General features: G+C 41.4%; 1 protein-coding gene across 9 annotated transcripts in view; it reads right to left on the reverse strand.

Annotated features, from left to right (window-relative positions):
* Positions 1-15760, reverse strand: part of ERCC5 (ERCC excision repair 5, endonuclease) — a 266206-nt gene that overhangs the window by 153157 nt on the left and 97289 nt on the right. For all 9 annotated transcript variants that reach the window (XR_009005888.1, XR_009005889.1, XR_009005893.1 and 6 more), the window contains exon 13: positions 2449-2640. The gene's annotated coding sequence lies outside the window, so the exon portion shown is untranslated. The remainder of the gene's footprint in view (positions 1-2448; positions 2641-15760) is intronic.

Here is a 15760-nt window from a genome sequence, read left to right on the forward strand (position 1 = left end):
GCTGGGTCGCTTTGCTGTTCACCTGAAACTATCACAGCATTGTTAATTGGCCATACTCCAATATAAAATAAAAAGTTTAAAAAATGCTCATTGTGCAGTATAATAAAAATTGTCTCCCTCCTGGGCAAAAATCAGGCAAGTTTCCTTACAGCCCATTTATTATGAAAGATTGGGGTTTCCTAAGCTCAGGGTTCCTCAGCTGTGAAGCAAACCCGGTCCATGTGCAGCGTCCAGGATGCTCTGTGCCACCCCTGTGACTTTGGGGACAAAAGGAGCTGACACAGGCATGAAGCACGTGCTGCTTACTCTGCAGGGAGTAGTAAAGTCCTTTGTCTCTTACCCAGGAGTGTCGTGTCTTCTCCCAGCATCCATGACACTGCACTGGGCTGAAATGTTACCCTGAAAGGGTAAAATCTAGGAACCTTCACAGTTCTTGACATTTAGAAGGGGTCGGAGAACTATTTTGTGGGCCCTGACACCCACTTGAGCTAAGACAGGCAGGCTTCGTGTAATTTAACCACAAGGACGTTCTAAAAGACAAAGTGAAGGGCACATGGACAAGCAAGAAAGCATGACCATACAGCGCATTTAGGAAAACTCAAGTAGAGCAGGTTGGCCAGATTATCATCAGGGGTTTTACACACAGTCATGAAACTAAATCAATGCGTTCACTTTGGGCTTAGGGTTCATTTCAAGTTAAAATTTTTAATAATATTAAGCATAGTCTTTGAATTAGCTAACACAGTACTTCCCAAACTGATGTTAAAGAAAAACTGTTCTGTGTAGTGTTAATTGGTGTTCCAAGAAAAATAGACTTTCCTTGCACAATTAAGTGAGTTCGTTAACTGCAAGCAAAGTTCAATAGGTTTTATTTTTCCACTGAAGCATCCCCAATACTTTAACATGGCAATACATATTTTGAATTACCAAAGGGAAGACTTAGCACGCAGCCTAGCCCAAGCTAATCTGATCAGATGTCCTTTCTTTAGGGAACCCCAATTAAACATTTCCCAGAATGATTTTTCTGTTCCTGCTGATACGAGTAATGTTTGTCTAATCCATTTAAAAATCACTATAGCCTTATAAGCAAACACAAAAAAATTATAATTGAATAAAATTAATCTTTGGTCAAATTTGCTTTTAAAATGTGTCCATGGGGTTAGGATTCTGTGGTCCTAAACCCTCATGACCTAAAAAAATTAAAATTTCATAAAGGCTGATGTGCATCTGTTCTCTGCTCTAATGACCTACAAATTAACAAATCATTCTATTAATCGCTCTAGTTAACTAACCCGTTCCAAGATCAATTCACATAGTACTAAATATATATAGTATATGTCAATATATCACAACCAAACACAGCAAGTTGTGATCTACCCTGTACAATTCAGACGCTATATACTTTGCCAAAGAATGCACTTAGAGTTTCTAGGTCGTTGAAAATAGAGCATAGTATACTTACATTATTTTAATGTGAAAAATATACAATATATATAAAATACTGTGTGTATTATATGTGTGCATATGTATCATATACATACGTTTTGAAAACACCTATGCAAGTTCTTTCAACTCTAAAACTAAGAGGATTAGAAAACCAAGTAGATAGCCCTCTACTGTGACAAAGTTGATAGCCCTCTGATTTTTAGACATTTTACAGCTGAAATAATGGATTAATCATTGTCCCAAGCACACACTACAATATAAAGGTAAATATCATTTCCTTAAAGTTGTAGGGAAAATTGATATTTCCCACATTGAAAAGCTCTCTTGACCAAAAATATTTGGAAGATTCTGTCATCATCAGCTTCGATCTATTTAGGAGCAAAGATTCAATTTGCTGGCTTTCTTCTGTCTGTAAAGTCACCCCTGAATCCCTCACCCCTAGCATAGAACTATCATATGGAAGACCTCCAATCAATATTTATTGAATCCATAAATAAATTTTTCACCTTGAAATTGATACAATAACTATATCTTACAATTTTAAGTACATTTGTTGATTTCTATGAACTGCTCTATCACCAATCCAGTTAATTCAAATGTATATAAAAGTTCACTAGAAAAACAGAGAAATGTAAAAGAAATGTTTAAATGGTTTGTCAGAAGCAATGATGAAATTACTGAAATCCTGAGGATTATATAAAAAATGAGACTTAAACAAAACAATGTAGTAAACATAGACAATATTCTGCTTATACAGATGTTTCATTTAAATTGAAAAGCAAACACGTTTGTCATTATAGTTTTTCTTTAGTAAACTATTTGACAGAGTTTTACAATATTTATTTATTTGGGCTCTTTGGGCTTCTTATAGCAAGTAGTGATTATTTCATAAATCCTCTGGATTTTAGCAAAGTAATATTTTGTCATTTTAAATGTCATGCAGAGAAGTCAGAAATTTATGGTGAAATCAGTAAAAGATTTGAAACCACACAGGTGACTTACCTGTCCTTATGTCTGAGTAACTTCCACGTCTCCTGGGTTCATGGGCTTTGTTCCTTCATTTCTTTGTTAGTCTTGGTGTAGCCAGGATAATCCTCAGCTGCAAAGTCTCTTCATCAATTTCACGTATGAGGATGCACTGCCACACACATCCCTTAATTATTAGTGCTTATTAGACTCACATCAAGACCTTTCCTACAGAAAGATAAAAACAAAGGATTCCCAACGTCAATGAATTTATTATCTATATGAGAAGACAGTCATATACAAAACTAACCGTTCTATAGAATGAAATTTGTTAACTCATCCATTCGAGTCTTCATTGATTCATTCAGAAATGTTTATTTAACATATATTACAGCACAGGTTCTGTGGAAGACACCGCAGGTACAAAGACTAATAAAATACCATAGTCCACTGGCAGGCTTCTCCCTCCCCTTACGTTACCTCTACTCTGCCCTAGTCCAGGCCCTATAGCTCCTCAACAACTGAAAAAGACTACTGTCTACAGGTTTCCCAAAATCTCCAGCCGAAAGACAGCTGTTCAATCTTCCTAATGCACAAATTTGTTTAAGTAACCCCCCTCTTCAAAAGCTTTTAGTTCCACCCCATAATCCATGGAGTAAACTATAAATTCCTTAACTGACAAGAATTTAGGGACCTCACTGTCTTGGCCCCAATCTATCTTTGCAGTCTTAAAAAACGAACATATCAAGGAGTGATTTACATGACACCAGCCCTTTTGCATATAGCATTTCATATACATTACCCGAGCCTTTTCACATATACTAACTCCATGACAACAATGGAGATTCACAGAGCACTGTTGTGTCTTCCCCAAAAACATTTCATTTTTCCCCTTTGGCACACCGAAGGCTTGATTTCTAAGCTCCAGATATCTAGGTGGAGCTATGTGACTAGTTCTGGCCAATGGAATGTGAACAGATTTGAGGTTTGTATAGGCCTGGTCCCTAAGAGATCTCCCACACTCCCTTCCTCTCTCTTCCCTTCTGTGGCAAACTTGGGGGTCATACGTTAAGGATGACGGCATCCCAGGATGGAGTGCCTGAAAGTCATCCCCTACCCCACACTGGCTCACCACCACCCCCCAAAACCAAACAGACTGGGATGTCAGGAGACACTTGATTTTCATTGCTTTAAATCACTGAGATTTCCAGGTTTGTCTTTGTGGTGTAAGCTATTTATTCTGACAATGCAGACCGAAATTAATTTGATATCCTTTTAGAAATGAGAAAACTAAGATTCTGAGTGGTAAGTGACATCCAGATTCACAAGGCTCATAAGCAGAACTGTAAACGCGGGTCTTTACTTTCTGCGATGGTTAATTTTATGGGTCAACTCGACTGCACTAAGGGATACCCAGATAGCTGGTGAAACATTATTTCTGGGTGTTTCTGGAAAAGATGAACATTTGAATCAGTAAACTGAGGAAAGATTATCCACACCAGTACGGGTGGGCATCACCCAATTCGTTGAGGACCCGAATAGAACAAAAGGGCGGAGAGAGGGTGAATTTGCTCTGTTTGAGCCAAGACATCTATCCTCTGCTGCCCTTGGACATGGGTGCTGCTGGTTCTCAGGCTTCCCGGGCAGACTAGGAGTGGGACTCACACTACCAGCTTTCCTCATTCTCCAGCTTGCAGACGGCACGTCGTGGGACTCCTCAGCCCCCATAAGCGTGTGAGCCAATACCTATAATAACACACTTTCAGCTCGTTTAAACTTCCCGTCTCATTGCTTTACTCTTCCTCCGCTGATGCAGTGACGCCCCTCAGGCATCACTGAGCACCAGCTAAACTGACATGCTTTCTGTTCAGTAAACACTCATCACACTACCCCAACCTCCAGCTTTCGTCCACGGTGTTGCCCGGGGAAAAGGCTCTTCCTTCATATACGTGCTTCTAAACCTACTCATCAAGGTCTGACTCCAACTCCTTCCTGAAGCCCCTGAACAGAGGAATGCCTCACCTCTGTGTCCATGGAGCACCTGTCTGCCCCTTTCTTACAGCTCCTGCAATGTCATCCACCTGCATATGTTCTCTCACCCATTGGTCCAAAGGCTTTTCAAGGACAGAGACCATGTCTTATTCGTCATGGTAGAACCCACTCTGTTGAGCCCTGTACCTTATGTATGAGGCATTCAAAAATGTATGAACTGAGTTAAATTCATATTTTTAAACTTTTATAAATGTTGATATATTTTCTACTTCTATTAATTCTTTTAAACTACCCCACCCCCAAGACATAACATACAAGGTATTATGACTCTTTTTTTTGAGAGTGCTACCTTAGTAGTTGCATTATAAAGACAAAAGAATCGAAAAAGACGCTATAGGCAGCATTAGATTTATATTGCCTTGCACGTAAGTCACTCAATAATCGTGTTGAATGAATAAATGCGGTGGTTTAACTGTTTAACCTGTCATTAGTACCTACATAGATTTACAGTGAAAGTCAGTGAAAGTCACTTCTGATAATAACACAGAAGGCTGATGTTTTGCAAAGGATCTTCTGGACATGGTGTCAACTTTGATTTCCTCTTTAAATACAGGACATTAGTTCTAGTCTTTAAAGTGTACTTTGAAATCCTCTGATCTTCTCTAATGAGCCACTTGATTATATAAGCTTTGCTTCATGTTTCAGAAACGAACCCGCAGTGTCTGTTCACCAGAGACAGACTTAGGATATTTGAGTAGTGGAGAAGACTATTAACAAGCAGTTATTCTTGTTTTACTTTTGTTACCACAAACCAATTCACTTCAGCAGTTTTTACCTACTAAAAAAATTACACAAATTAGAGCGTGTCTTTAAAAATGAATCGCTTCTAAATAAACCTTAGATGCAGTTAGAATTATGATACTTATTATGAAGAGCTGTGTCTCCTTCCATTTGGCGCTAGTGACAAAGGTTAAAAATGCCCTCCTATAAAATACCGCATAATTAAACAAAGCAATTTTGTAATTACCCACTACAGAGCTGGATAAATTCCAAGTTTCATAATTATTCCAACCTACGGATGATCCACTTGTACAAAAAAATAAGTCCAAAGGATAAAAGAACAGCATTTCTCTTCAGTACAGTTTCGTTTCCTTCCCATTTCTCTCAATTTGTTCAGCTACTCTTCTAAAAAAATTAAAATAACTAAGAGCAAACAGTTTTCTGCTCCTTGTGTCTCGCTCCTCCAGTAACAATGCATAGTTATGGGTATAGAATGTCAGTGTTTCTGCGTGAGAATTGCTGAAACCCAACACCAGAAATGAGACGTAGAAGTGGTGCATGGTCTATTGAAAACTCAACCCCCGCCATCAACAGGTGCAAGAATGATGCCTAAGGAGATGTTGAGGGAACTCATTATAGTAAACTGATAGAGACAAAACTCTGTTAAAGGCAAACCCCTGTTTCCCAGTTGGATCAAATTACACACCAGACAGGCAAATTCCCACCACGCCGCCTTCCTTGTGTTGAGCTTCTGAAAATTTCAATCTAAGCTATACACTATCCCCTCAACTTCTTGAAGTGCCAAGGGGACAGGCTCTCTCACCAAGCTCCAAATATATGTCCAGCTAACTCAGAGTCCAGCTCCACTTCCCCTGTTAATGGAGGACATTGCCTGTAGGTAATTCTATAGAGGGAATCCATTATGTACAATCCAACACACCCTGAGGTGACCAAAAAAAAAATCGTTTTTAGAAACCCTCAGAATTTCCAGGTCACTGAATGAATTTTAAAATCACAGTGGTGACCAAGTACTTTCATCAAATATCCATGATATACCTTAGGCATTTTTCTGAGTACCAATGCTAATACCTTGGCCAAATTTCACCTTTGAGAAGGTACCCTTGTTAATTATTCAGTCGTTTTTCTCTCAAAGTAGTATTCTTGCTTTAGGCTCAGACCACTTCCGTGCAGCACAATGAATAAATGTTCCCAGATGCCAAGAGGCTGGGTGGAGTTTCTATAAATGAAAAATCTAAAAAGTGATGACATCTGTTGAAGTTGGATTCAGATCTCACTATTAGAGCGTGATAATCACCTTCCCAGGAGGTCACGTTTACCTTCTAGAAAAGTGCAAAACAGAACACGTTAAGCAATGATTCACAAAGTCCAAGTTCAACGTCCTTTAGAGACTCACCTCAGTCTGAGCATTCAGACCAAGGGAGAACAAGGGTCATTACATGAATATAGTGGTCCAGGCAAGGTGGCCTGGATTTGTCTTTCAGCCTCCTCTCTTTCTGAGTTTTGGTATAAAAATATAGGACTAAATGATCTGATCGCTACACAAATCGAACACCCAGTTTCAACTGAAAACCACTTGGAGCAATTTTATATTTATATGCTGTCTTTATGAGAGCATGCATACACTTATTATGCCAGACACCTTTCTAGGTGTTTTATAAAAAGTTATCATTTTGAGGAATGATAGAGAAGATGGCGGAAGAGTAAGACACGGAGATCACATTCCTTCCCACAGATACAGTAGAAATACACCTACACGTGGAACTGCTCCTACAGTACACCCACTGAACGCTGGCAGAAAACGTCCGACCTCCAAAAAGGCAAGAAACTCCCCCCGTACTTGGGTAGGGCAAAAGAAAAAAGAAATAACAGAGACAAAAGAATAGGGACGGCACCTGCACCAGTGGGAGGGAGCCGTGAAGGAGGAAAGGTTTCCACGCACTAGGAGCCCCTTCGCGGGCGGAGACTGCGGGGGGCGGAGGGGGGAAGCTTCAGAGCCACGGAGGAGAGCGCAGCCACAGAGGTGCGGAGGGCCAAGCGGAGAGGTTCCCGCACAGAGGCTCGGCGCCGAGCAGCACTCACCAGCCCGAGAGGCTTGTCTGCTTAGCCGCCGGGGCGGGCGGGGCTGGGAGCTGAGGCTCGGCTTCAGTCGGATCGCAGGGAGAGGACTGGGGTTGGCGGCGTGAACACAGCCTGAAGGGGTTGGCGCACCACAGCTAGCCGGGAGGGAGTCCGGGGAAAAAGTCTGCAGCTGCCGAAGAGGCAAGAGACTTTTTCTTGCCTCTTTGATTCGCGGCGGGCAAGGAGAGGGGATTCAGAGCGCCGCCTAAACGAACTCCAGAGAAGGGCGCGAGCCGCGGCTATCAGCGCGGATCCCACAGCAACAGGGGCGCAGAGGGAAAATCGGAGAGACTCCCGCACAGAGGCTCGGCGCCGAGCGGCGCTCACCAGCCCGAGAGGCTTGTCTGCTCCCCCGCCGGGGCGGGCAGGGCTGGGAGCTGAGGCTCGGGCTGCGGTCGGATCGCAGGGAGAGGACTGGGGCTGGCGGCGTGAACACAGCCTGAAGGGGTTGGCGCACCACAGCTAGCCGGGAGGGAGACCGGGAAAAGGTCTGCAGCTGCCGAAGAGGCAAGAGACTTTTTCTTGCCTCTTTGTTTCGCTGCGCGCAAGGAGAGGGGATTCAGAGCGCCGCCTAAACGAACTCCAGAGAAGGGCGCGAGCCACGGCGATCAGCGCAGACCCCAGAGACGGGCGTGAGACGCTGGGGCTGCTGCTGCCGCCTCCAAAAAGCCTGTGTGTGAGCACAGGTCACTCTCCACACCTCCCCTCCCGGGAGCCTGTGCAGCCCGCCACTGCCAGGGTCCCGGGATCCGGGGACAACATCCCCGGGAGAACGCACTGCGCGCCTCGAGCTGGTGCAACTTCACGCCGGCCTCGGCCGCCGCAGGCTCGCCCCGCCTCCTCCGTACCGCTCCCTCCCCGCGGCCTGGGTGAGCCAGAGCCCCCGAAGCAGCTGCTCCTTTAACCCCGTCCTGTCTGGGCGGGGAACAGACGCCCTCAGGCAACCTACACGCAGAGGCGGGTCCAAATCCAAAGCTGAACCCCGGGAGCTGTGCGAACAGGGAAGAGAAGGGGAAATCTCTCCCAGCAGCCTCAGGAGCAGCGGATTAAAGCTCCACAAACAACTTGCTGTGCCTGCATCTGTGGAATACCTGAATAGACAACGAATCAGCCCAAATTCAGGAGGTGGACTCTGGGAGCAGGAGATATTAATCTTTCCCCTTTTCCTTTTTTTTGTGAGTGTATATGTATATGCTTCTGGGTGAGATTTTGTCTGTATAGCTTTGCTTTACAATAGCTTTATTTTACTTCACTATATTATAGCCTCTTTCTTTCTTTCTTTCTACTTTTTCTCCCTTTTACTCTGAGCCGCGTGGACGAAAGGCTCTTGGTGCTCCAGCCAGGCATCAGGGCCGTGCCTCTGAGGTGGGAGAGCCAACTTCAGAACACTGGTCCACAAGAGACCTCCCAGCTCCACGTAATACCAAACGGCAAAAATCTCCCAGAGATCTCCATCTCAACATCAAGACCCAGCTTCACTCGACGACCAGCAAGCTACAGTGCTGGACATCCTATGCCAAACAACTAGCTAGACAGGAACACAACCCCATCCATTGGCAGAGAGGCTGCCTAAAATCATAATAAGGCCACAGACACCCCAAAATACACCACCAGACGTGGACGTGCCCACCAGAAAGACAAGATCTAGCCTCATCCACCAGAACTCAGGCACTAGTTCCCTCCACCAGGAAGCCTACACAACCCACTGAACCAACCTTAGCCGCTGGGGACAGATACCAAAAACAACGGGAACTACGAACCTGCAGCCTGTGAAAAGGAGACCCCAAACACAGTAAGATAGGCAAAATGAGACGACAGAAAAACACACAGCAGATGAAGGAGCAGGCTCAAAACACACTGGACTTAACAAATGAAGAGGAAATAGGTAGTCTACCTGAAAAAGAATTCAGAATAATGATAGTAAGGATGATCCAAAATCTTGGAAACAGAATAGACAAAATGCAAGAAACATTTAACAAGGATGTAGAAGAACTAAAGAGGAACCAAGCAATGATGAAAAACACAATAAATGAAATTAAAAATACTCTAGATGGGATCAATAGTAGAATAACTGAGGCAGAAGAAAGGATAAGTGACCTGGAAGATAAAATGGTGGAAATAACTACTACAGAGCAGGATAAAGAAAAAAGAATGAAAAGAACTGAGGACAGTCTCAGGGACCTCTGGGACAACATTAAACGTGCCAACATTCGAATTATAGGGGTACCAGAAGAAGAAGAGAAAAAGAAAGGGACTGAGAAAATTTTTGAAGAGATTATAGTTGAAAACTTCCCTAATATGGGAAAGGAAATAGTTAATCAAGTCCTGGAAGCACAGAGAGTCCCATACAGGATAAACCCAAGGAGGAACACGCCAAGACACATATTAATCAAACTGTCAAAAATTAAATATAAGGAAAACATATTAAAGGCAGCAAGGGAAAAAAAACAAATAACACACAAGGGAATCCCCATAAGGTTAACATCTGATCTCTCAGCAGAAACTCTGCAAGCCAGAAGGGAGTGGCAGGATATACTTAAAGTCATGAAGGAGAAAAACCTACAACCAAGATTACTCTACCCAGCAAGGATCTCATTCAGATTCGATGGAGAAATTAAAACCTTTACAGACAAGCAAAAGCTGAGAGAGTTCAGCACCACCAAACCAGCTTTACAACAAATGCTAAAGGAAATTCTCTAGGCAAGAAACACAAGAGAAGGAAAACACCTACAATAACAAACCCAATACATTTAAGAAAATGGGAATAGGAACATACATATCGATAATTACCTTGAATGTAAATGGATTAAATGCTCCCACCAAAAGACACAGGCTGGCTGAATGGATACAAAAACAAGACCCATACATATGCTGTCTACAAGAGACCCACTTCAGACCTAGGGACACATACAGACTGAAAGTGAGGGGATGGAAAAAGATATTCCATGCAAATGGAAATCAAAAGAAAGCTGGAGTAGCAATTCTCATATCAGACAAAATAGACTTTAAAATAAAGACTATTACAAGAGACAAAGAAGGACACTATATAATGATCAAGGGATCGATCCAAGAGGAAGGTATAACAATTGTAAATATTTATGCACCCAACATAGGAGCACCTCAATACATAAGGCAAATACTAACAGCCATGAAAGGGGAAATTGACAGCAACACAATCATAGTAGGGGACTTTAACACCCCACTTTCACCAATGGACAGATCATCCAAAATGAAAATAAATAAGGAAACACAAGCTTTAAATGATACATTAAACAATATGGACTTAATTGATATTTATAGGACATTCCACCCAAAAACAACAGAATACACATTTTTCTCAAGTGCTCATGGAACATTCTCCAGGATAGATCATATCTTGGGTCACAAATCAAGCCTTGGTAAATTTAAGAAAATTGAAATCGTATCAAGTATCTTTTCCGACCACAACGCTATGAGACTAGATATCAATTACAGGAAAAGATCTGTAAAAAATACAAACACATGGAGGCTACACAATACATTACTTAATAACGAAGTGATTACTGAAGAAATCAAAGGGGAAATCAAAAAATACCTAGAAACAAATGACAATGGAGACACGACGACCCAAAACCTATGGGACACAGCAAAAGCAGTGCTAAGAGGGAAGTTTATAGCAATACAAGCCTACCTCAAGAAACAGGCAACATCTCGAATAAACAACCTAACCTTGCACCTAAAGCAATTAGAGAAAGAAGAACAAAAAAACCCCAAAGCCAGCAGAAGGAAAGAAATTATAAAGATCAGGTCAGAAATAAATGAAAAAGAAATGAAGGAAACAATAGCAAAAATCAATGAAACTAAAAGCTGGTTCTTTGAGAAGATAAACAAAATTGATAAACCATTAGCCAGACTCATCAAGAAAAAAAGGGAGAAGACTCAGATCAATAGAATTAGAAATGAAAAAGGAGAAGTAACCACTGACACTGCAGAAATACAAAAGATCATGAGAGATTACTACAAGCAACTATATGCCAATAAAATGGACAACCTGGAAGAAATGGACAGATTCTTAGAAATGCACAAACTGCCGAGACTGAACCAGGAAGAAATAGAAAATATGAACAGACCAATCACAAGCACTGAAATTGAAACTGTGATTAAAAACCTTCCAACAAACAAAAGCCCAGGACCAGATGGCTTCACAGGCGAATTCTATCAAACATTTAGAGAAGAGCTAACACCTATCCTTCTCAAACGCTTCCAAAATATTGCAGAGGGAGGAACACTCCCAAACTCATTCTACGAGGCCACCATCACCCTGATACCAAAACCAGACAAAGATGTCACAAAGAAAGAAAACTACAGGCCAATATCACTGATGAACATAGATGCAAAAATCCTCAACAAAATACTAGCAAACAGAATCCAACAGCACATTAAAAGGATCATACACCATGATCAAGTGGGGTTTATCCCAGGAATGCAAGGATTCTTCAATATACGCAAATCAATCAATGTGATACACCATATTAACAAATTGAAGGAGAAAAACCATATGATCATCTCAATAGATGCAGAGAAAGCTTTTGACAAAATTCAACACCCATTTATGATAAAAGCCCTGCAGAAAGTAGGCATAGAGGGAACTTTCCTCAACATAATAAAGGCCATATATGACAAACCCACAGCCAACATTGTCCTCAATGGTGAAAAACTGAAACCATTTCCACTAAGATCAGGAACAAGACAAGGTTGCCCACTCTCACCACTATTATTCAACATAGTTCTGGAAGTCCTAGCCACAGCAATCAGAGAAGACAAAGAAATAAAAGGAATCCAAATCGGAAAAGAAGAAGTAAAGCTGTCACTATTTGCAGATGACATGATACTATACATAGAGAATCCTAAAGATGCTACCAGAAAACTCCTAGAGCTAATCAATGAATTTGGTAAAGTAGCAGGATACAAAATTAATGCACAGAAATCTCTTGCATTTCTATACACTAATGACGAAAAATCTGAAAGTGAAATTAAGAAAACACTCCCATTTACCATTGCAACAAAAAGAATAAAATATCTAGGAATAAACCTACCTAAGGAGACAAAAGACCTGTATGCAGAAAATTATAAGACACTGATGAAAGAAATTAAAGATGATACAAATAGATGGAGAGATATACCATGTTCCTGGATTGGAAGAATCAACATTGTGAAAATGACTCTACTACCCAAAGCAATCTACAGATTCAATGCAATCCCTATCAAACTACCACTGGCATTTTTCACAGAACTAGAACAAAAAATTTCACAATTTGTATGGAAACACAAAAGACCCCGAATAGCCAAAGCCATCTTGAGAACGAAAAATGGAGCTGGGGGAATCAGGCTCCCTGACTTCAGACTATATTACAAAGCTTCAGTAATCAAGACAGTTTGGTACTGGCACAAAAACAGAAATATAGATCAATGGAACAGGATAGAAAGCCCAGAGATAAACCCACACACATATGGTCAACTTATCTTTGATAAAGGAGGCAAGCATATACAGTGGAGAAAAGACAGCCTCTTCAATAAGTGGTGCTGGGAAAATTGGACAGGAACATGTAAAAGTATGAAATTAGAACACTCCCTGACACCATGCTCAAAAATAAACTCAAAATGGATTAAAGACCTAAGTGTAAGGGCAGACACTATCAAACTCTTAGAGGAAAACATAGGCAGAACACTCTATGACATACATCACAGCAAGATTCTTTTTGACCCAGCTCCCAGAGAAATGGAAATAAGAACACAAATAAACAAATGGGACCTAATGAAACTTAAAAGCTTTTGCACAGCAAAGGAAACCATAAACAAGACGAAAAGACAACCCTCAGAATGGGAGAAAATATTTGCAAATGAAGCAACTGACAAAGGATTAATCTCCAAGATTTACAAGCAGCTCATGCAGCTCAATGACAAAAAAACGAACAACCCAATCCAAAAATGGGCAGAAGATCTAAATAGACATTTCTCCAAAGAAGATATACAGATGGCCTACAGACACATGAAAGAATGCTCAACATCATTAATCATTAGAGAAATGCAAATCAAAACTACAATGAGATATCATCTCACACCGGTCAGAATGGCCATCATCAAAAAATCTAGAAACAATAAATGCTGGAGAGGGTGTGGAGGAAAGGGAACACTCTTGCACTGTTGGTGGGAATGTAAATTGATACAGCCACTATGGAGAACAGTATGGAGGTTCCTTAAAAAACTACAAATAGAACTACCATATGACCCAGCAATCCCACTACTGGGCATATACCCTGAGAAAACCATAGGTCAAAAAGAGTCATGTACCAAAATGTTCATTGCAGCTCTATTTACAATAGCCAGGACATGGAAGCAACCTAAATGACCATGGACAGATGAATGGATAAAGAAGATGTGGCACATATATACAATGGAATATTACTCAGCCATAAAAAGAAATGAAATGGAGGTATTTGTAATGAGGTGGATGGAGTTAGAGTCTGTCATACAGAGTGAAGAAAGTCAGAAAGAGAAAAACAAATACAGTATGCTAACACATATATATGGAATCTAAGGGAAAAAAAAAAAAAGGCCATGAAGAACCTAGTGGCAAGACGGGAATAAAGACACAGACCTACTAGAGAATGGACTTGAGGATATGGGGAGGGGGTGGGGTGAGATGTGACAGGGTAAGAGAGTGTCATGGACATATATACACTACCAAATGTAAAATAGATAGCTAGTGGGAAGCAGCCGCATAGCACAGGGAGATCAGCTCGGTGCTTTGTGACCACCTAGAGGGGTGGGATGGGGAGGGTGGGAGGGAGGGAGATGCAGGAGGGAAGAGAAATGGGAACATATTGTATATGTATAACAGATTCACTTTGTTATAAAGCAGATGCTAACACACTATTGTAAGGCAATTATACTTCAATAAAGATGTTTGAAAAAAAAAAGTTATCATTTTTAATCCCTATGACAAGTATTTTTTTTTTTTTTTTTTGCATGAGAAGGTCGAGGTTCTAAGAATTTAAGTGACTTTGTCAAGGTCACCCAATAAGGAAGCAATATAACTGAGCATCTGTCTCCACAGCCCATGGTCTTTCTACTAAGTCATGTTACCTCCATGGATTTTAAGTTCAAAATGCTGAGTTTATGTTTCTTAACCTCTATCCTTATTTTCTTATTTGTAAAATGGTAACATTCCCAAGGTCACACACGGCTGGTAACTGGCAATGAATGATGGGATTTGAGCACTGGTTTTCTCTCTTTCCAACACACCGCATTCAAAAGAAACCAAACATTTGGCCTTCCTTTGCCAATACTTTTCTTCCTCCAGTCTCCTCCTTCTCAAAACTTGGGGATCATCTTGAAGGCATGTTTCCTCTCAGTGACATACATCTTGCACTTCAAAAAGACCTGGTAATTCTACCTTCAAAATATTACTCAAAACCATCACTTCTCTCCACCCCCAACCCTACCCCTAGTACTGGTTGCCATCATCTGCGGCTGAGGCTAAGTGACCTCCTCCACCACCCAAACCCTCCAACAGAGTCAGAGGGACCTTTTGGAAAAAGAAATCAGGCCATATTACCTCAGTACTTAAAACACTTTGGCGACTTCCTATTTTAAGATCACTTTGATCTTGACTCCCAGACTCTCTCCTAGGCTTCTCATTCATTCATTCTGTTCTTCAGATGTATCAAGTCCTTTCCCACTTTGGGGACGGCATACATGCTGTTCCCTCCGCCCTGTGCACTCTCTTTCATCATCCCACTTCGTAGAGACTGCCTTGCTGGAGACGATTTCCTTGCCCCTCCACTCCCGTTTAAACTGGGCTCCCCTCTTACCTCTTTCATAGCTCCCCGCATTCTTTCAGCTGCAATAACAAAGAGATCCAAAGAAACAACAGCTGAAACAAGGTGGGAGTTCATTTTCTCTGCCACATTAGTTCAAAGCTATAAGGAGATTCTGTCATCTTCAAAATGCACCTTCCGTCTTGAGGTCCGAGGCTGCCATTTCAGTTCTCATCATCTTCCAGCAGGAAGTAGGAAAGGGCCAAAGGAAAGATTTCTTTTCAGGACACTCTCCAGAAATGGTAAAAGTCAGTTCTGTTCATATCCCGTTGGCCAGAACTTAGTTATTTGGACAAGCTATAAGAGATAATAGGTGTCTGCTGGTGTTTCCCCCCCAAACTCAGGCATTCTATTATTATATGTTCTCTTCACAGGATTTATTTCAGTTTATAATTACTTATTTACTTGGTTCATGATTTGTTCAGCATCAGTTTCCCCCATTAACCAATGTTACTTCTGGCCTCCTAACCAGATAGGCAAGTCGTCCTTCTTTCATTCCTCAGCCACGATGATATCAATCCCTTCTTTCATTCCACAACTATTTGAACATCCACTCTGTTTACTCTGCTGGCCACCAA

This window comes from Balaenoptera acutorostrata, chromosome 18 (genome assembly GCF_949987535.1).
Source record: "Balaenoptera acutorostrata chromosome 18, mBalAcu1.1, whole genome shotgun sequence".
Taxonomy (NCBI): Eukaryota; Metazoa; Chordata; class Mammalia; order Artiodactyla; family Balaenopteridae; genus Balaenoptera; species Balaenoptera acutorostrata.